We start from the raw sequence: 24,045 nt of genomic DNA on the forward strand, positions 1-24,045 counted from the left end.
CTTGATAACCTTGTTTTTCTAGACCGGCTTTGCAATCTCCCTTAGCAAGCACCAGTGGTGGGTGCCCCAACTTCTTCCCTGAAGGGGAGGATGCTGGTAGCCGGTAACAATCTGGCTTGCCTTGGGAATGCATCAGCTTTTGATTTTTGTGTTTACCGCACAAAGAGGCACTGTGCGATTATTCTTTCTGGTGACCTAGTCGCTCAATAGATGCCCATTAACTAGAGATTATACATGATTGGATTTTCCCTTTTGAAGCTCCTACCTAATGGCTAAATGGAAACTTAATGAGAAAGGGAAGTGGGAGAGTAGTGCTCCGAAAGGAATAACAATTCAAGAACCTCTAAGATTCTTTCCCAAACCTAAAGTTCTAAGATTGGGGTACAAAAGATAAACTATAACACTCCACAGTATTATTCAAAAGAATCCTATAGATCTGTTTAAGTCACTGGTGTTTACAAGATTCTGTTTACTGCCTTTAGGGATAAGCCTATCTCTCAAAACTTCCCTATTTTTCCTTTGTTTTCTTCAAGTCATAAAATGTTTGCACCCACACAGTATTTCCCAACGTGGGTAATGACAGAAGAATCACTACAGAACACTAGTACTTTGCAGGTCACATAGCTCGCTCTGATCAGGAATACAGTATGTAGTACAACAGTCAAAGGCTTTGAAACCAGAGAGACGTTGCATTTGTGAGGTGGTCACTTATTCAGTGTGTGTGTGTGTGTGTGTGTGTGTGTGTGTGTGTGTGTGTGAGATTCTGAGTAAGGTCTTTTACCCATGGACAAATACAAACCATATAGAGGTACTGTGGGATGGAGACTCCCCAACACAGTGCTTGGTGTGTAACTGGTACTCAAAAAATCATTCATGCCCAGCTTTGAAGATGCTTACTTTCCCTTAAGTGTTATCTTCTCACACTTTTTAACCTCAGGCTTTGACAGAATGGCTCCAGATGGCTGCCTGTAGAGAAAATCCACTGGCTCCCTCAATAAAATCTTACAAGTCCCACAGTGCCAAGGTCTGCAATGGGGGAGAAGGGCAAACGGTCAGGGTTCCCCGTATGTGAAAGCCAACCATGAGCTAGAGAGGAAGACACTGTGTCCAAGAGTCCAAAACAGGTCTAGAGTAGACGGTAATAAATGATCCTGAATGGGAAGAAGAGGGTGGACAAGAGAAAAACAGAAGTAGTACTTCTCTCTCCATGTAATTTTCCTTTTACTGCTATCTTGAAGGACTTAAGATTCATAAAGCTGGCAGGGGAGTGAACAAAATGGAAACAGTGACTTAATACATCATCTGCTGGGTCCAACTAGTAGTTACAAAGCCATCCTTGCAAGGTCACAATGTCCTGGGTTCTAAGAGAGTAACAAGAAGAAACCATGGCTGGAAACATGAAGAGGTAAGCGTATAAAGTAGGAGAAAAATGGCAAGTCCCTGCCCCCATCTTCAGGCACCGGAGGAAATGTATGAGGAATGCATATATGTAGGGTTTTAAACTAAAAACTTTTGGGGCGCCTGGGTGGCTCAGTTGGTTAAGCATCCGACTTCGGCTAAGGTCATCATCTCACAGTTGGTGGGTCCGAGCCCCATGTTGTGGGGCTGACAGATCAGAGCCTGGAGCCTGCTTCAGATTCTGTGTCTCCCTCTCTCTGCCCCTCCCCCATTTAGGCTCTGTCTCTCAAAAATAAATACAATGTTAAAACAATTAAAGTAAAAACTTCTGTTATACAGGAGTCTGAACCCACCAGAACTCTTCTGACCTAAGCTACCTAAATACTTTCCTTACTCAGGGAGGAAATAAAAAGTCAGAAGTCCCTACAGATTACACAAGAAACAACTGTCTTTCTTCCTTTCACTCATTCCAAAACAGAGAAATGGTGTTTATTTATACAGATGAGAAAGAAACAACCCCTCTGATAAAAATAGCAACTATTCTCTTAAGGCTTGATAAAAGTGGATAAAAAGATACGATTTAATAAAATTGTATTTAATAAAGCCCTGGGGTGGCCGGAATAGCTCCCCCATCATACATATCTTTTCAACTTCTCTTATAAAGCCCTGAGGAGAAGCTGCCAAAGGGAAAATGCTACTCTGAAGCTACATTGATCAGAGGATCATTTCCCAAGAGTCTTCCAGGTGACACAAGAGATGCTCAGAGAAAAAAGGGTCCCTTGGTCTAATAAAATCTGACAAATGCTATATGCTGCACAAACACTTGCTCTCTCCCTCCCCACCCCCAAAGTTAAAAACCACTTCGTTAAGGGGCACCTGGGTGGCTCAATCGGTTAAGCGTCCGGCTTCAGCTCAGGTCATGATCTCACGGTCTGTGAGTTTGAGCCCCACATCGGGCTCTGTGCTGACAGCTCGGAGCCTGGAGTCTGCTTCAGATTCTGTGTCTCCCTCTCTCCTTGCCCCTCCCCTGCTCATGCTCTGTCTCTCTCTGTCTCAAAAATAAATAAAAACATTTAAAAAACACAACACTTAAGACACGAAAGGTTCAGAGATGTCTCGTAAGTAACAATCAGGTTAAGATAGTTTAACCTAGCTTTCCCAAGTTTGTTGGACATGGACACCTCTCTTATTATAACAATACCTCATTTAACAAGAGCTCAGCAAATACTGGAAAACCCTGGACTAGGGCAATAGCATGCAGAAGTCCTCCCTCCTCTCACTTCACCAGACCCAGGTTTCTGGGAGACAAAGGAAATGACCACTTTGCTAGGCACAAAATATTCCGAGTCTCCTCTCATCTTTCCCAGACTGCTTTATGAGCTGAGTCTATGTGTAGGTACAATAAGCTCTAAGTCGTGATACATCTTTGCCAGTAGGTGCCACCAGCTAAGAGAATATATTTCACTTGGAAAAATCTACTTTAAGAGTTATATAAGAGAAATACATTTCCTACTTTTAAAATGCTACAAATTCGGCATTATGAGTTTCATGATAGAAATGCTTATACAGGGGCACCTGGGTGGCTCAGTAGGTTAAAGCGTCCGACTTTGGCTCAGGTCATGATCTCAAAGTTCGTGACTTCAAGCCCCGCATTGGGCTCTGTGCTGACAGCCCAGAGCCTGGAGCCTGCTTCAGATTCTGTCTCCCTCTCTCTCTGCCCCTTCCCTGTTTGCACTTTCTCGCTCAAAAATAAACAAACATTAAAAAATTTTTTTAAAAAAGAGAAATGTTTATACAACATAAGATTTTCATACAAAAGGAGTCTTTACTCTTTGGAGGAAGCAAAAATAAAAAAAAAAACCACAAAGGATCTGGAAAACATGGGAGCATTGTGCCATTTTCTTTAGTGTTTTAAAATTGGGGGACTTAAGACATTAAGAATGACAGACATATAATGCAAAAATGCTATTAGCTAACTTCATTGGGTCTCTAATCTAGGCTTGTTTCATACATTGCCTTTTAATCTTGAGGAAAAAAATATGAATGTATATATTGCAATTTTACAAAAAAAAAATGAGGAACAGATAAGTAAGTGATTAAAAGTCACAAAGTTGGTAAATGAGAGATGCAGGAATCAGATCTAGGTCTGTTCTAATCAGAAGTCCATGTCCTTTCCGTACAGAAAAACACATCTCAAGTATTTTCCAACTGCTGGTTGTAGCCTATGAAGTTCATTTAATGGGCCGCAATCAGCATTTTCTAATAAAACGAAATTGAATCTGGGCATTCCCCTGCTCACAAAGGTAAGCATAACAAAAATCACAAGGGGTAAATAAAAGGAATGAGCAAAACCAGAACAGGAAAATTCAAATTAAGGAAAGAAAAACTCATTATTGCACAAGGAGAACGATACTCAAGTCAAATCACTGAGTGACAAAGAGTTTTTAAAAATCTCTAAAAGTCGTAATTTGTGAAGAGGATAATGTGTACTTTTATATATACACTAAATATAAAATTCCACAAAATATATCAAGGAAAAAAGTTATTTTTTTTTTTAATTTTTAAAACACCCTTGCATCTTTGACAGATCAAGTAGACCAAACAAATAAAAGCTTGGCTTTCCATAGAACATTAAAAACACAACCGACAGAGTATCCTAGGCCACAGAAAAAGTATCAAATACAGTCAGAAATCAAGAAAAGATTATTGTGTTAAGATCAAGCCAAGCAGAAATGTCCAAATCTAGTTTGCTAGTTACTATGTGCCACAAATTCCAAAGATAAACAGAACAATGACTCACACAAATAAACCAAACACCTCTGTGTTGTTATTGTTAATTCCACCCAGGCCCCTAGTCTAACCTAAAATTCTTTCCCCTTAAACCTAAATCTTACCAACACATTACTGGTAAATGAGATCACTGAAGAGGGAGAAACATTCACTTGGAAAAAGAAGAGACAAGCTTTTCCAAAAAAGCAGTCCCCTCTCTCATAGTAATCTCACAACTCCAGAAGGAAGAAAAACATGAACGCATCTATGCATACATGACTTTTTAAAGCAACAACTCCAGCCACCATTAAACATAGCTAATCAAAAATCTTCTTGTCCCTCCACACAAATATCAACATATAGGAACAAACCAGTTGTTTTCTTTCTACAATTAAAATAAAATTTTTAAATTTTAATTCTTTGGGAGTTTGTCTGAAATCACTGCCACGTAATTTCTGTAATGTAGTAAGTTCTGTTCCAGTTTATCTAATCTGCAGTTCTACTCAACACTTCTAACTAGGTGTTTGGCTGTTCCTGACACTACATGACAAGATCATATCAAAGTATGTAGAAGAATGAACACAGGGTAAAATTTTTCTTCCTTTCCTCACCACCAATTATTTTTTAAAAGAGGGGAATGCTTATATTATTAGATATTTTTTAAAAAATTTAAGCTACAATAATTAAAGCAGTATGGTTCTGGCAAAGCAAGATCAATGAAACAAAATAGAAAGTCCAGAAACAATCATTTATACTTACAAATCTGTGTATTTTAAAGTCAGAGTTTCAAATTGGTGAGAAAGAGATAATACTCTTTATGGGATTACAAATAAAAGATGGGGGTGGAGGGCGCCTGGGTGGCTCAGTCAGTTGAGGGTTTGACTCTAGATTTTGGCTCAGGTCATGATCCCAGGGTCTTGGAATCAAGTCCCCTGTGGGGCTCACACTGAGTGTGGAGCCTGCTTTAAGATTCATTTAGTCATTCATTCATTCATATTCTCTCTCTCTCTCTCTCTCTCTCTCTCTCTCTCGCTCCCTCTGCCCCTGCCCTGTGCACACACGCACATGCTCGAAAAATATAAATAAAAATAAACAAAAGTTGGGCACCTGGGTGGCTCAGCTGGTCAAGCATGGGACTCTTGATCTCAGCTCAGGTCTTGATCTCATGTCTGTGAGTTCAAGCCCCACACTGTGATCCACACTGGGTGTGGAGCCTGCTTTGAATGAATGAATGAATGAATGAATGAATATAAAAACTTTTTAAAAATAAAGAAAAGTTAAAATGCTACCTCATATTACATCCCAATAAATACTATGGATACAAAGAATCAAGTGTGAAAAATTACAACCATAAAACTACTAAAAGCAAGCATACAGGAGTTTCTACAAATTCATGGAACCAGGGAAAGGCTGTCCAAGCATGATACCAAAGACAGAAATAAATGTAGATGTGATTGGATAAAAAAATTCAAACTCATGAATGTTCACAATAAATTTCAAAAACAAATACAATACATTGGGGGAAGTATTGCAATGTATGATAAATAAGTTACTATATAAATATTTCTAATAAATTAAAAAGGAAACCAAAACTAATACCCTAATAGGCAAATAAGAGTAAGTAGATATTTCAAAATGAGAAATTTAAATGGCCATCAAAAATGAACACCTACAACAATAAAAAGATGCAATTTTTCACCTACCAAAATTGGCAACTTTTATTTTTATGTACTCTACAGGAATTGGGCGCTCTGGTAAGATTATAAATTGTTACTTTTCAGAGAATATTTATCAACTTCAAAAAGTACTACTTAACAATGGACATAATTTAACTTTAGCAATTTTTCCTAAGGAACTGTATTTCTATAGAAAATTATAGCTATGACAATTTATAACATGGAAAACTAGAAAACAATGTAAGTGTCCAACAATAGGGTATCATTTAAAAATATGATACAGGCGCCTGGGTGGCTCAGTCGGTTAAGCGTCCAACTTCGGCTCAAGGTCATGATCTCATGGTTTGTGAGTTCGAGCCCCATGTTGAGCTCTGTGCTGACAGCTCAGAGCCTGGAGCCTGTTTCGGATTCTGTGTCTCCTTCTCTCTCTGCCCCTCCTCCACTTGTGCTCTGTCTCTCTCTGTCTCTCAAAAATAAATGTAAAAAAAAAAAATTTGTTTTTAATATATGATAGTATAAATTTTTAGTTCTTTTTAAAAACATTTCTATTGAAGTATAATAAAGGGTTTAATTCTCAAGTGTAACTAGTACTCAGACCAACACGAAGAACATTGCCAGGGTCCATAAATATTTTCCTCATATTACCTTCCAGTCATTAATGGCCAAAGGTAACCACTAATTTTTTTAATATCACCATAGATTTACACATTCATTTTTGAACTTTTTTTTAATGTTTATTTATTTTGAGAGAGACAGAGACAGAAGAGACAGAGAGTGCACACATGTGCACAAGCAGGAAAGGGGCAGAAAGACGGAGAGTCCCAAACAGGCTTTGTGCTGTCAGCACAGAGCCCAATGTGGGTCTCGAATCATAAGATCATAACCTGAGCCAAAGCCAAGAGTCTGACACTTAACTGACTACTGAGCCACTCAGGTGCTCCCATTTTTGAACTTTAAATAGATTCTTATCATATATACTCTTTAGGTCTAGCTTCTTTTGCTTAACACTATGATTTGAGATTCTTAAATACAGCAACAGTTCATTCTTTTTCACTGCTCTATATTATTTCAAAAAATATTTATTCATTTTACTACTGATTAACATGTAGGTCACTTCCACTTTTGGCATTTAAAATAATTCTGTCATGTCTGCTGGTGTACATGGGCATGTATTTCTGTTGGGTCTATAGTAGGGGTGAGCAATCAGATCATAAAATATAGTAATTTTTACTGTACATGCTTAAAAATGCAGACAGTAATGCTGTACTTCAGGGTTTAGATGTACATTCTCTGGTCATTGACCACATCTAGGTGAACAAAGCCCCCAGGATGCAGCACAGAACTTGCAGAGCTCATGGTCGGATTAACCCATACATGAACTCTCCCTGACACATTGAGATGATCCTTACTGAAAAAGAGCAAAGTATTCCTAAATCAGAAGAAGTGGTTGCACAAAAGAAAAAGATATCCAAGAGGAAACTGGAGAAACACAAACTTGCGGCCCAGGAATAAATTCAGAATAAAATAAATGTTAAAAAAAATAGCTTTTGACCATTTTTAATTGGACAGTCTTTTCTTACTCATTTCCAGAAATTCTTTATTTATCCTAGAATAGAGTCCTTTTCCAAATATATTTATTGCAAAGGTCTCCTCTTAATCTATGGCTTAACTTTCCATTCTCTTAATGGTGTCTTTTGATAAAGAGAAGTAATTAATCTTAATTTTTTAATGTTTATTTATTATATAGTCTCCCATGGAGTAGCCTAGAAGTTTTACTTCCCCCCCCCCCAAGTTTATTTATTTTGAGAGAGAGAGGGAGAGAGGGAGAGGGAGGGAGAGAGAGAGAGAGAGCACAGGCACACACATTGAGTGAAAACAGGGGAGGGGCAGAGAGAGGGAGAGAGAATCCCAAGCAGGTTCCATGCTGTCAGCACTGAGCCTGACTTGCTCTCTCAGGAACCGGGAGATCACAACCTGAGCCGAAACCAAGAGTCTAACACTTAACCGAGTCACCCAGGTGACCCTATTTCACCTTTATACTTACATCTAAAATTCATCTATACTAATCTTTATGCAAAGTAGGAGTCAGCATTCATTATGTTTTTCAAATTGCAGTTTACAACCCACTGTGGTTTATAATACCAACTTAATGGACACCCAGCATGAAAGAAAGAAAGAAAGAAAGAAAGAAAGAAAGAAAGAAAGAAAGAAAGAAAAAAGAAAGAAAGGAACAGAACACACAACACATCTCTTATTTCATCAATTCTAACACATATTTTTTCACATTTTAATATCTCTGAAATTGAGATATTTCTTAACCATCAATGGCATCTTAAAACTGGTAGCATTTTTTTCTGAATGTTACAGAAAATGGCATATCTTACAATCTATGCTGTCTTATGTGTCACAGTGGAATACAGTATACATTGGGGTGACTTTAGGAATGTATGTTATGTTACACACACAAACATATATAAAACATATACATAAATATGTGTGTGTGCACATATGATTACATGTACTAAGTCTAAATGTAAATCTGGGCGGGGTCTAAATACAAGTTTTATTTCTCACTATGAAAATACTTAAAAACACTGAAAACCCCTAATTAAGGTATTGGAGTACAATGAATCCCATACTGCGAAAGTTACCTACCACCTTTTCAGTTGTCTTTCGATTCTTCTAACTATATCAAAAGATATTTTTTACACTGTTTAATACTTTCAATTATCTGTTTTTAACAAAAAGACCTAGCTTCCTATTCAGTTTACTGTAGCAAACGGTATGTGGCTAGAATTTTATATGGGTCTCAACAAGTGCCATGATTTTCCAGTCATACAACAATACGGTCTCCTTTTCTGATTTTTTAAAAGAGAGCAGATTTTTTAAATATGTGAAGTAGATAAAAGGACACACAGTATACAGATATGTCCAAAACTGTGAAGATAGTACTCACCTGTCTAAAGTTATGGGAAAACTACTTCTTGGAAGAACAGTGACATGAAAAAAGGTCTAAGGTAAATTTTAAATGAAAAATAAAATGGGGGGGGGGTCAGAATACATCTGTAGGACTCCATCTTCATGGATAAAACTTAATTATTGATTTATTTAGAGCAGTGTCTAGAAAAGGTGTGTTAAAATGCTAACAATGTTATCTCTGTATATTTTGCTTTCTATTTGCTTAAAGACATCTCTTTTTAACAGTAAGGAATGGTGATTTTTAACATTAAACTTTCAAAAGTAAAAATCCATGCCAAGACCCCAGATACATATGCTCTAGTCTAAGGAAACAGAAACTAGTTACTGAAAGTTGAGGCAGGATCCTCCTGCATGTCACCTGACCTCTCTGTGCCCACTTCCTCATCCAGAAAACTGAGGTTGAAACAGGCCTCCCCCACAGAGGGAGTGACAAAATTTAAAAGAGAATCCTGGCACTTATAAGGGCTCCCTTAGTCAAATTTAACCTCCAAAGGGCAGAAAAAGCTTGGCTGAGTTATTCATTCTGTATTCCTTCCACTTCCGATAATTCCTGGCACACTACTTAAGTACAGAAGTATAATAAGTATCTGTTGATATGAGTCTTGGCTATAATTATTACAATCTTCCTATGAATTGTAATGACAAAAGTGGTAATTTTGTTTCTGCTTACTCCTTTCCCATAGTTTCCAAACTGTCTACAAAGAGCAAGGATTCAAATTGGGGGGGGGGGGGGGGGCATGCAACACAATTTCTGGCCCTCACAAAAAGCAGTAAGAAACAAAATCTAGTTTCAGAAAGGCAGTCATCTTTATTACCCCTAAAGTATTCATTTACCTACATAAAAGAAGAACACCTCATTAATTATTTGACTGCTTAAAAAGGTCCAACAAAAGGATGGATAGATAAAAGTCTGCCAGAGTCTGAGAAAGCAACTGGGGAGCAGCAGAATGTGCTCTTAATGCTTCCTGGTGCTTAACACTTGGAAGAGAACTACTAAAGTAAAACCTGTAAAATGTTTCATATTCAGTAGAGGAAGGAAGCCAGAAAAAGAAGGTGCTTTCAAAGTAGTAGAAGAATGGCCAAAGGACACTGAGTCATGGTACCACAGAGGGAGTCAGTCAGCTGAAGAGTAAAGAGCAGGCCTTTACAGACACAATGCCCCCACTGCAAACTCTGGGCTCTGACAATGACGAACTGTCTTGACTTCCTGTTAGTTACTTGACTTCTCTCTCGGATTCAGTTTCCTCTTTTCTAGGGCAGGGAGAACACTGCCTACATTGCAGGAAGAGAAATAACACGTGCAAAGCACCTACAGGATAACATTGCTCAAAAATATAAACCAGAAAGACATTTTTACTTTTTTGCTTCTAACATTAACCATTTTAAAAGAAACCTGACGAACACCTGGATGGCTCAGTCAGTTAAGCGTCCAAAATTTAAGTCATGATCTTATGGTTTGTGAGATGGAGCCCCACGTCAGGCTCTGTGCTGACAGCACAGAGCCTGTTTGGGATTCTCTCCCTCTCTCTCCCGCTCTCTCTCTGCCCCTCCCCACCCCTCTCCCTGCGCACATGCACTCTCTCTCTCTCAAAATAAATAAATAAGCATTAAAAAAACTTTTTAAATAAAACCAAACATACCAATAATTAATTAAATATAAGTAGTCAAAACACTCCAATTAAAAAGCAGAGATTATGAAACTGGATAACTGTATGCCCTCTAAAAGAAACCCACTTTAAACATAAAGACACACTGCTTAAAAGGACAGAAAAAGGTATACACCGTGAATTACTTATCAAAGGAAATCCAAAAGTCAAAGTAAATTAATATTAATAATAGGCAAAACAGATCTCAGAACAAGGAATGTTATCAGGGATCAAGTGAGGTATTTCATATTGATGAAAGGATCAACTTATCAAAAGAATATAACAATCCAAAATATATATGCCCTTTTCTAACAAAGATTTGAGATACATCTGGAGGAAAAAACAATGACACAACTCCAAGGAGAAATAGACAAATCCAAATTTATATTTGGACACTTCAACACTCCTCTCTTAGTTATACATAGAACAAGCAGACAGAAAAGAGTAAAGATATGGAGGACATGAAAAACACTATCAGCCAACTTAACCTAGTTGACATTTATAGAACACTCTACCCAACAAGAGAACACATTCTTTCCAAGTACACAACATTCACCAAGATAAATGTTACTCTGGGCCATAAAACAGGTTTCAATAAATTTTAAAGGGCTGAATTTATACAAAGTATGCTCCAGAATGACAAAGAATTAATCCAAAATTAATGTAACAGAAAATCCCAAAAGGTTTGGAAATTAATATATCACTAAAAGATATCACAAAGAAAATTAGAAAATATTGTGAACTGAATGAAAGTAAAAATTCAACATATTAAATACTGTGGGATATAACTAAAATGGTGGTTAGAGAGAAACTTACAACATTAAATGCATTAGAAAAGGACATGGTCTTCAAAGCAACAATCTAAGCTTCCCCTTTAAAAAACTAGAAAATTAGCAAATGAAACCTAAAATAAGCAGCAGGAAGGAAATAGTAAGGATGAGATCCAAAATTAATATAATATGAAACAGAAAAACAATAATGAAAAATCAATGAAACCAAAAGCTGTATCTTTGAAACAATTAATAGAAGTGATAAACCTCTAGTCAAGCTGATAAGGAAAATAAAATAGATAAGAAACAAATTTCCAATCTCAGGATAAAAAGTGGGACCATGAATACAGATCCTATAGACATTAAAGGAAAATAAGGAAATATTATAATTTTACACTAATATATTCTACAACTCAGATGGAAGAGACAAATTCCTTAAAAGACACATGGATACCAACAAGAGAAATAGATAACCTCAGCAGCCCCATACCTGTTAAAGGAATTGTCTTCACTGGTGAATTTTATTTAGTATTTACAAAAGAAGTAATACTAATTCTACAAAAACTTCTAGAAAGTAAATGAGGCAAGAACATACCCAATTCGCATTCTGAGGCCAACACTACCTTGATACCGAAGTCTCTCAAACACATCACAAGAAAAAAAAAAAAAATGGATAAATATGATTGCTGTGAATGTTATATGTGTTCATTTGTCAAACCTACATAAACTACACACTTAAAATTGGAAAATTTTATTATGTATAAAGTATACCTCAAAAAAGTTAACTTTTTAAAAACTTTAAGTGCTACACAAAAACAAAAACTTTCCCACAAAGCAAATTCAAGGCCTAAATGATTTGCTTGGTAAATACTATCAAACATTTAGACAAGAAATAACAGCAATCTTTCACATTCTTTTTAAAAACAGAGAGAATGAGTCACTGTATTAGAATAATCCTAATGTTAAAACCTGAGAAAAGACATTATCAAAATAGAAAACTGACCAATTACCTTCAGGCAGGAAGGTGTAAAAACCCTCAACAAAATATTGGCAAATCAAATACAAAATTACATAAAAAGGATAATACATCATCATCAGTTGGGGCTTTCCCAGAATTAAAGACTGGCTGAAGAGTCAAAAAATCAATGTAATACACAGTAAGGCAGTAAGTTATACAATGATTTCAATACATGTATTTAGGGCATATAACAAAATTCAAAACCCTCTCATGATTAAAAACCCTTAGGTGTGGGGCACCGGGGTGGCTCAGTCAGTTGAACATCTGACTTCAGCTCAGGTTATGATCTCGTGTTTAATGAGTTCGAGCCCCACATCAGGCTCCCTGCTATCAATGCAAAGAGTGCTTTGGATCCTCTGTCCCCCCTCTCTCTGCCCCTCCCCTACTTGCACTCTCTCAAAAATAAACATTTTTTAACGCTTTTTAAAAATTATTTATTTTTGAGAGACAGAGACAGAGCATGAACAGGGGAGGGGCAGAGAGAGAGAGGGAGACACAGAATCCGAAGCAGCTCTAGGGCTGTCAGCACAGAGCCTGACACAGGGCTCAAACTCATGAACCGCAAGATCGTGACCTGAGCCAAAGTCAGACACTTAACCGACTGAGCCACCCAGGCACCCCAATAAACAAACATTTTTAAAAAAATAAAAACTCTCAGGTAACTTACTCAATGTGATAAAGAATATATAGATGTATATGTGTATGTGAGCGCACACACACACACACACACCCCTATAGCTAACACACTTAATGGTCAAATGGAAAACTTTCCCCCATCCTCAAGAACAAAAGTAGAATGTCCATTCTATACAAATTTCACTAATCATAGCCAGTACAATAAGGCAAGAAAAAGGCAAAATAAATGTCAGGAAGGAACCAGACAGCATGACTGTCTACACAGAAAATCCTAGGAAACCTACAAAACAAGTCAAACTAATATGTGATGGTAGCAAAGTCACAGGATACAAAGAATAAAAAGGACGAATAAAGCTGCATAAAACTCAAGCCCTCAGCATAACCAGAAGGAACAAAACATAAGAAGAAAAGTAAATAAATTCTGGGACACCTATATTCTCCTGCCATAAGCCTTCCTAGAGAGCAAGAGTAGACCAGGATAAAATGCACAAAAGACAAAAAGAGAGAAACAAGCAACAGACCGAAGATGGACATAAAACCACATTAAGTATGAAAAAAATGAGAACGAGTCCTAATGTATCAGAGTTGATTATAGATAAGCAACTTAAAAAAAAGTATCAGAGATGCAAAAAAGGAGTCATCAAGGGGAGGCTCTTTTTTAAAAAAAGAGTGCAAAAGGAAAGATGAATAGAAGGAAGCTCCTTAATTTGATTTAAAAAAAAAATCTACAAAAAAAGTAAACATAACATCATACTTAAAATACTTGAAGTTTTCAATGTTAAGATCAAGAACAATTCAAGGATGTCCCCTCTCAACACTATTTTTCAAGGAGGTAGTTAATACAATAAGACACCAAAAAAGAAAAAAAAGGTATACATATTGAGGAAAAAAGAAATGCAACTGTCTTTGCTCACAGATGACATGATCATCTATGTAAACAAAAAACCAAACACATAAAACCTAACAAAAAAAGAAAAAAAAAAAAAAACCTCCTGAAATGAACACACAATTGTAACAAGGTTGGAGAATGCAAGGTTAATACATAAAAGTCATTTGCATTCAGGTACACCAACAGTGGTATTTTTTTTTTTTAACGTTTATTTATTTTTGAGACAGAGAGAGACACAGCATGAAGGGGGGAGGGGCAGAGAGAGAGGGAGACACAGAATCGGAAGCAGGCTCCAGGCTCTGAGCCATCAGCCCAGAGCCCGACACGGGGCTCGAACTCGCGGACCGTGAGATCGTGACCTGAGCTGAAGTCGGACGCTTAACCGACTGAGCCACCCAGGCGCCCCTACCAACAGTGGTATTTAAAATTAAGAATACATTACCTTTGTCTACAGCCATACCATCCTGAACGCACCCAATCTCACCTGATTTCAGAAGAATACATTACTATTTTAGGATCTCCAAAAATTAAATATTTAGGTCTAAATTTAACAAAATATGTATAAGATCTATATGAGAAAAACTATAAAACTCTGGTGAAAGGTATCAAAGAACTATATAATTGGATAGATATTCCATGTTCATGGATAGGAAGACTCAACACTGTCGAGATGTCAACTCTTCTCTATTCGATCTAAAGATTCAATGCAATCCCAATCAAAATCTCAACAAGTTATTTTATGGATATCAACAAATTTTAAAAGTTTACATGAAGAGGTAAAAGATCTAGAACAGCCAACAAAATATTAAAGGAGAAGAATAAGCTAGAAGACTGGTACTTTCCAACTTCAAGGATTATTATAAGCGACAGCAGCAATCAAGACAGTGTGGTATTGGTAAAAGAACTGACAAATAAATCAATGAAACACAGAGTCCAGAAACAGACCAAGATAGTCGGCTGATATTTGACAAAGGACTAATGACAATACAGAGGAGCAAAGACAGACTTCTCAATGAACAGGACTGGAATAATGTAAGAGAAAATCTAGGTGATCTTGGGTATGGTGATGACTTTTAAGATATAACACCAAAAGCATAATCCATGGAAGAAATAGCTGATAAGCTGGACTTCATTAAAAGTGAAAACTTCTGCTCTGTGAAAGACACTGTCAAGAGAATGAAAAGAAAAGCCACAGACTGGGAGAAAATATTTGCAAAAGACACATCTGATAAAGAACTGTTAGTCAAAATATATAAAGAACTCAAAAAAAATAAAGAGAATAAACAATCCAATTTTTAAAATGGGCAAAGGACATGAACAGAAACCTCACCAGAGAAGATATACAAATGGCAGTAAGCAAATGAAAAGATGTTCAACATCGTATGTCAACAGGAAACTGCAAATTAAAATGAGGAGATACTACCATACACCTATTGGAATGTCCAAAATCTAAAACATGAAAACACTAAATGCTGCTGAAGATGCAGAGCAACAGTCCTCATTCACTGCTGGTGGGAATGCAAAATGGTACGGCCACTTTGGAAGACAGATGGACAGTTTCAAAACTAAACATACTTTTACCATATGATCACACAAATGCACCCCACAGTTATTTACCCAAAGGATGTAAACACTTATGTCCATACAAAAGCCTGCATACAGATTTTTATAGCCACTCTATTCATAACTGCCAAAACTTGGAAGCAATCAAGAGGTCCTTCAGTAGGTGAATGGATAAACTATGTACATCCAAGAATGGAATATTATTCAGCACTAAACAGAAATAAGTTATCAAGCCATGAAAAAAACACAAAGGAACATTAAATGCACATTACTAAGTGAAAGAAGCCACTGTGAAAAGGTTACATACTGTATGATTCCAACTATATGACATTCTGGAAAAGGTAAAACCATGAAAACAGTAAAAAGATTAGTGGCTGGCAGGGGTTAGAGGAAAGGAGGGATGAACAGGCAAAGGAAGATCTTTAAGGCAGTGAAACAATTACATACGGTACTATAATGGTGAATATGTATCATTATACATTTGTTGAAACCCATCAAGTGATCAACAGGGTTCACCAAGAGTGAACTATGTGAACTATGAACTGTGGGTGATGATGTAGATTCATATCGTAGTAAAAGTATCACTGTCATGAGAGGTTGTACATGTGTGAGGGCAGAAATGTATGAGAACCCTCTATACTTTCCACTCAATTTTGCTATGAACCTAAAACCGCACTAAGAAAGTCTATTTTTTTTAAAAGAAGAGAAAAGCCTAGGCATCTTTTAGAAACTATATGAGTAGAGGAAAAAGAAATGCCAGGGGAGGGATTTTAAGATCCTGCAACATTAAAGAATTTTTAAAAACCATTCAAAGGATACAAAGCTTGCCCCCACTGTATCTCCTACTCCCTATCAATCCCGGCTCCTGCAAAAAAAGATCATCCAATAAAGAAACTATACTTTGTTACACTGGCAAAGGATGTTCTTACACTAAAATTTTGTGAATTTAACTTCAAACTGCCAGTCCTGTCCCAAAAAAATGTAGTGACATAAGCAACCTTCATCAATACCAAAACAGAAAAACACCTACACATAAAAGAAGGAAAGAGAGAAGGGGGACAGAAGAAGAAAACTAAAATACCAGAAATCAGCCTTTCTTAACTGGGGTTCAACAAGATAATTAAGCCCTAATATCAGTAACTATCTTCTTAATTTTCCTAAGGACAGTTATATAGGTAACTATCATTCTAGTTATGTATGAGAAAAGTGAATTTATAATATACCATGCATGCCTTAACTGCTCTTACGGAATCTGATTGAAAAGAGTTACTCCAAACTGAGTTACATATGCTCAAAAAAGTTTTTGATGTTATTTTTTACATGTGTTAAGTCAGAAGTTCAAAACAAGAATAGAAATGCACCAAAAGCAGAAAGAAGTGAAACATGACTTAGAAAAGAAAAACAAGCCTATAACAAATAAAAGTAAATTATAATGCCACAAAGTGATAAATTCAAATGAAAAACATAGTAAGAATCATTGAAGAAAAGCAGGAAAATAACCTAAGAGAATGGAAATGAGAAAAAGAAAGAAGCAAAATGGGACAAAAATTAGTTGAAATAATGGAAGACAAAAAAAAATCCAGCTCAAGTATAACTGGAGTTTATACACACATATACACACACAAAATGAAACCAAAATAACATTTAAAACTATGATCCAAGTTTTTCAAGATAAAGTTCTAGGGTTCAGTGAGTGAAGAAGAATAGAGAGTGACAGCTAAAAGGGTTTCCTTTTGGGGTGATGAAAATGTTCTAAATTGATTGTGGTTAATGCTTGCACAACTCTGTAACTATACTAAATATCAATGAATTGTATACTTCAAATGGGTATATTGTACGATATGTGAATTATACCCCAATAAAGCCGTTTTAAAAATACTATAATTCAAGAAAACGTATCAGAAATAAAAAGAAACCTAAACTGCATGTTAAAAACGTGTCCAGGTACTACAGAAAATTGGTTCACAGCATTAAACTCTAGTGGATAGCTAATGAAAATTATTAGATTTTAAAGAGAAAGAGAAAACTTCTCACAATCTCTAGTCCAAAATAATTTTCATTGGGGGGAAAAAAAAAAAACTTACAAGAGAGAGAGCACTAGACTAGCATCAAATGTCTTAAAAACAATGTGTCAAGCAAGGCATCAGTGGAGAAGCATTTTCAAAACACTGTAGAAAATAAAGTGTGGAGGGGCACAGTCGGTTAAGCGGCCGACTTCGGCTCAGGTCATGATCTCACGGTCCGTGAGTTCGAGCCCCGCGTCGGGCTCTGTGCTGACAGCTCAGAGCCTGGAGCCTGTGTCGGATTCTGTGTCTCCCTTTCTCTGACCCTCCCCCATTCATGCTCTGTCTCTCTCTGTCTCAAAAATAAATAAACGTTAAAAAAAAAAAAAAAAAAAAAAAGAAAAAGAAAAGAAAAGAAAGTGTGGAGCAAAGATGTTCTATCCAAAGGCAATAGAAAAGGAGTTTTAAACAGGTAAATAGGTCAGAGAATTCTGTACCCATGAGCCCTTCTTCAGAAACCAAGAGATGACTCAGAAAACTTTAGCAAAAAGATTAATGGTAGACATTTAAAACAACTAATTATGGACCTATGAATAAAAGAAAGGGAGAAGGGTAGAAGAATATGCCATTCATTCTGGCAAAGTCAAAATAATGCAACTTAAAAATTGGAAGAAGAGGGGCACCTGGGTGGCTCAGTCAGTTAAGCGGCTGACTTCAGCTCAGGTCATGATCTCCTGGTCTGCAGGTTCAAGCCCCGGGTGGGGCTCTGTGCTGACAGCTCAGAGCCTGGCGCCTGCTTCAGATTCTGTCTCCCTCTCTCTCTGCTCTTCCCCCACTCATGCTCTGTCTCTCTCTCCTTCAAAAATAAGTAAACATTAAAAAAAAATTTTTAATAAAAAAAAGAGTAAATGTAACCAAGAAAGCAGGCAGATCTCAGAGACAGTAACTTTACACTCTTTTTTAAAATTAATTTCACCTCTTTATTTTTAATGTGTTATTTATTTTTGAGAGAGAGAGAGAGACAGAGTATGAGCAGGGAAGGGGCAGAGAGAGAGGGAGACACAGAATCCGAAGCAGGCTCCAGGCTCTGAGCTGTCAGCACAGAGCCCAATGCAGGGTGTGAACTCATGAACCACAAGATAATGACCTGAGCTGAAGTCAGATGCTTAACCCACTGAGCCACCCAGGTGGCCCTAAACTTTACACTCTTAATAGAGACTAAACCTACTGTTCAAGCACACATGAAAATTTCATGAAAATTGATCACATTTAGATCACAAAGAAATAGTAACTTCCATAAAAGGAGAAAAATCAAGTAATAGTCACTGATCAAAAGACAATAAAACTAAAAATGATTTCTATAAAAATAATTTAAGCATTTCCCTTCAAAACCAATGCTACAAAACTTATGAAGCTTCTGGTCTGTATGTCCTTTGAAGGTTTAGTAGAATTCCCCCCGTGAAGCCATGTTGGTCTGATGCATTTTTGTGGACTAGTTCTTTGGTAAGTTTCTCTATTCTTGTCTTCATAACTTGTTCTTAGATAAGACAACTCAACACTATAAAGAATGCAGTTTACCCTAATTTATACGTTTAACACATGCCCAACAATTACAAAAAAGTTTCTTGTGGAAACAAGCAAGTTGATACTCAAGTTCATATGAAAACAAAGTTGTTAGAATACTCAGGGAAAAAAACATGGGAAAAGAAAAGCTACAAGGGACGGGGTGGGGTGGGGTGGGGTGGGGTGGGGTGGGGTGGGGTGGGGGGGAGTGGAATCAGCCCTAACAGACATTAAAATACACTACTATAAGCCATTCTAATTAAAAATAAGGAACTTCTATGGCAAAGGAATACATAATTACTTCAGTGGAGGGTCAGCAAGTTTTTTTTCTGTAAAGGGTCAAGGGTAAATATTTTAAACTTTGCAAGACTCACCATCTCTGTCACAACTACTCAACTCTTCTGTTGTAGCATAAAAGCAGCCATATACAATATGTAAATGAGTGACTGTGGCTGTGTTCCAAAACACTGTTATTTACAAAAACAAGGCTGAGTTTGGCCAGCAGGCAATAGTGTGCCAAATCCTGGTCTAACAGAATAGAATATCCAGAAATAGACCCAAGTACATAATGGACATTTAGTATACGATAAAAGTGGCATCTCAAATCACTGGGGAACTTATTTTTTTATTCTTTATTTATTCTGTACAGACATTTGGAACAAAGCCTGGACCCACCAACAGGCTTTACAGACAAGTTTCGTTAAACATTACATATTGCCTGTAATTTAGTCCCACAGATTAAACCACACATATTTTAAACATAAATAACCTTATTATATGCGCTGCTAAAGATAGCATGTTACGTATTACCAATCACTGGGGAAATGTTAAACCCCAATGATAAAGGGTTTTTTTGTTTTTTGGGGTTTTTTTGGCATTTCTGAGAGTTATTGAGAAATAATTAACAAACATCAATTTTAAGTTTAAGGCATACAGCAAGATGGTTTGATTTACATATATTGTAAAATGATTACCACAACAACTAACATCCATATATTTACAGTAAAAAGAAAAAATAGAAGAATACAGGGGAAATTATTTTTTTCCTTGTGATGAGGACTCTTAAAATTTACTCTCTTAACAATATTCCTATATATTGTACAGCAGCGTTCACTATGGTTATCATGTTGCACATTACATCCCTACTGATGTTGGTTGGTACCTTTTGACCACCTTCCTCCAATTCTCCCACCACCCATATCCCGCCTTGGTAACCACAAGTCTGATCTCTTTCTCTGTTGAGTTTGGGGGCTTCTGTTTGTTTGCTTTTTAAGATTCTCATAGAAGGGAAATAATACAGTATTTATCTTTGTCTGACTTAAGGTCTATTCAAGGTATGTCACAAATGGTAGGATTTCCTCATTTTTTATAACTGAGTAATATTCCATTGAATATATATAACACAATTTCTTTATGCATTCATCCATGAATGAACAATTAGGTCGGTTCCATGTCTTGGCTACTGTAAATAATGCTACTATGAACACGCGAGTGCAGATAATCTTTTCGAGTTTGTGTTTTCCAAACCTTATATTCCCAGATCTTTTTAACAAGAAGTGTTGGGATAACTTGTTAACCATTTGGAAAAAGATAAAATTAGATCCATACTTAACAAATCATACAAATCTTTGAATAGATTCCAAATAGATCAGAAATTTAAACTTAAAGAGTGAGACCCTAAGTACTGGAAAAGACATTTGTGAATTTCTTTAAAATCTGGGTGCAGGGTAAGGTTATTTAATTAGCTAGGAGTCAAAATCCAAATGCAATGAAAGAAAAAATAGGAAAATCTCACCAATAAAAATTTTTAACTTTTGCATAGCAGTTTTTTTTCTTCTTTCTTTTCTTTTCCTTCCTTTCTTTCTTTCTTTCTTTCTTTCTTTCTTTCTTTCTTTCTTTCTTTCTTTAAGTTTATTTATTTGGGGATGGGACAGAGAGAGAGGGAAAGAGAATCCCAAGCAGGCTCCACAATGTCAGAGCAGAGCCCGACATGGGGCTCAAGCTCACCAATGGTGAGATCATGACCTGAGCCAAAATCAACAGTCAGATGCTTAACAAACTGAGCCACTCAGGTGCCCCCTGCATAGCAATATTTTTTTAAAACACTATAAAATCAACAAGAAAATGAAAAGACTGGGAAAAAAATATTTGCACATATGTCACAAATGAAAGGACTTACATGCCTAAAAATTTCTTTTGGACTGAGGGATAAAAAGTTACCAAACTCCTAATAGGAAATGGGGATAAGACACGAGCACTTTTTAAAAGATACAAAAATGACCCTTAAAAAAAAAAGATGTTCAGACTTGCTCATAATTATAAGAGATGCAAATCAAAGTTACACATTGCTCACCTAACACTGGCAAATATTTAGAAGTATGACCACACATTCTGTCAGTGAAACAGTAAGGAAAGAGGCACTCTCCTATGTCTGGTGGGAAAGCAAATGTGTACAACCCTTGGGAGAATTTGGCAATATTTAACAAAATTACACCTATGGTTTACATTTTGTTTCAGCAATCCCACTTTTAAGAATTTTCCCTGAAGATACACTGTAATTAAATAACGTTATGAAAATAAGACAAGGTTATTCATTGGAGCATTGTTTATAGTTTGAAAAAAAACTGGAAACAACCTACATGCTCATATATAAGATACTGGCTGAATAAACTATGGCACATCAACACAAAGGGATTATGCAACCTTTAGCAAGAATAAAGAAGGCCTGAACAGATCAAAAAGAGTAACTTTCAAGATACATTTTTGAGTGAAAAAAGCAAAGTGAAAAAAGGTATCTATGTACCACCTTTTGTGGAAGAAATAAGCAGAAATAATAAACGTATGTGTACCTGTTCATTAGTGTGCTAAGAAACCAGAAGAGTAAGAATAAACCAGAAGAAACCAATGAAATTGGTTACCCAGTGGAAACAATGGAAAAATGAGAACAGGACAAAAACGATGACTATACCTTCTTGTGTTGTTTTGATTCTTAGAACTAGGTAAGTTAAATGCTTTATATACTCAAATAAAAATGCAATCATCAAGGACTGGGAGAGATGGAGTATCAGCAGAAAGAAATAAAACTAAAAATATCTCAAATGAATAATATAATCACACTTAATGGTGGGGGGAAAACTATATCAAGTGACTCTTGAACTCAGTAGTTAAGACTGACTATACAGCCACAAGCAAAAGACTTATTTTTTAATTACAAAGAAATATTCAGAATTGATGAGTACATTTATTTTCAGTGATGTAAGTGAGCAATCCTAAAATGACTTAATATACATTCTAGAATTGAATAAATATATTGTGGAAGACAGAAGCCAAGTTTCTCACCGTCAGAGAAGGGAGTTATAAAAACAAAAAGCATGACCTTACAAAAGGCTAGAATGAAATTATGAGATTAGACTAGATTTGGAGATATTGTGAACTCATGGATTTAATACACAGAAAAGGAGGGAATTTTTTTTTTTTTTTACATTGAAAGACAAAATTATACGTGTGTTACCTAACATGATTGGCCGAAAAGGCCTAGAAGCAATGACTAGAAGCAATCCCAGTAGCACTAAACACACCTACCACCAAGATTTAACTGCCATTCTTCACTAAAAGTCACCAACACTCCTTGGAGAATTGACTCAACCCAGAGCTGAGTATGGGAGAATATAAAATGAGCCTGGAACATTTTTGTTGCAGCAGAAAGTAAGAAGTGTTTAAAGAATTATGAGGACGGATCAAAAGGATACAGGAGGCAAGGTGAAAGGGCATCCATCCACTAGCCAAACTTCGAACACTGACCATCAAAATAAATACCTTCTTGTGTTTATACCAACATTATAACTACTGAATAAATAGGAACCACAAATCTATACTAATACAGTAAATGAATAAACTGACATTCTAATGAAAAGAGGATATTTATACAGTTTCAAAATACCTCTCCACAAAATATTTAATTACAAAGGGAAAAAGGATAACTTTACAGCGAAGAAAGTTGCTAGACACTACCTTACTTGGGTAATCAAGGTGATCACCATTAGTAGTGAGGCAAACCAAAATCCTACACCACCTGATAATCAGATGCAGTGAGAAGAACACAGCACCACTTTTGTGTTATTCCTTTCAAAGATATGTAACCTAAATCTATTCATAAGGAAGCAGACAAACCCAAATTGACAGACCTACTACAAAATAAATTATCTGTAATCCTCAAAAGTGTCAAGGTCAAGAAAAGTCCATCAAAGACTGAGAAACCGTTCAAAATTGAAAGAAATTAAGTATGACAACTTCACGTCATTCTGAACTGGATATCTGTGCTATAAAATTAAAAAAACAAAACAAAAAAAGTTACTGAACCTTTGATGAAACTTAGAGACTGAAGACTCAATGGCAGTCATGTATCAAGGTTGTTTTACTAATTTGATTCTCATATTAAAATTATGTAGGACCACCTCCTTTGTAAGAAATATACACAAACATTAGAGCATGACAAAACACTCATTCAGCTTTACTTTCAAATAGTTTGGAAAACAAAAAGTTCTTTGCATTGTACTTACAATTAAGCTTGAGACTGTCTCAAAATAAATAAAACGCAATCTTTCAACAGTTGGTTTGCATTAATTAGTAACACTTCAAATTGTCAGATCATATCCATAGGAAAAAAATGTGCTGAAATCTTTTGTGCTCTTTTTCACCACTACTGCCAAATGATCTTAGTAAACATCTCAAACTAGTACTGAGGACACTATAGGTTCAGGTCTTCCCCAAGCCATTCACTACTAAATCAGCAATGAGGGGTTCATCCGTCTATCCCTTCCCTGTGAACTCTACCAGATCCCCTGGGGCAATGTTTCCTTTGGCAAAATCTTTTTCTTTGAAATTAATTAGGTAATAGTGTCTTCTGCTACCAGTACTGTAATCCTTAATTTTTCATTTCCTGTTGTCTTAAAGGTGGATGATTTAACATTTGCCTTTTACTCCAAATTAAACAACTAGGAAGCATCCTATAAGAAGAGATCTTACAAGGACTCCAGTAACTGATTCCTAGTTTTCTAAAGGAGGACAGGGTAGAAAGAACCTTCCTTCTATTAGGGTAAGGAGTATTTTTGTGCAATCTATCTACAAAAATTGGT

At 36.3% G+C, this 24,045-nt stretch overlaps 1 protein-coding gene across 10 annotated transcripts in view; it reads right to left on the reverse strand.

Annotated features, from left to right (window-relative positions):
* FBXW11 (F-box and WD repeat domain containing 11) overlaps nt 1–24,045 on the reverse strand; it is a 119,525-nt gene that overhangs the window by 45,109 nt on the left and 50,371 nt on the right. The window lies entirely within an intron of this gene.

This window comes from Panthera onca, chromosome A1, assembly GCF_046562875.1.
Source record: "Panthera onca isolate mPanOnc1 chromosome A1, mPanOnc1 haplotype 2, whole genome shotgun sequence".
NCBI classification, from domain to species: Eukaryota; Metazoa; Chordata; class Mammalia; order Carnivora; family Felidae; genus Panthera; species Panthera onca.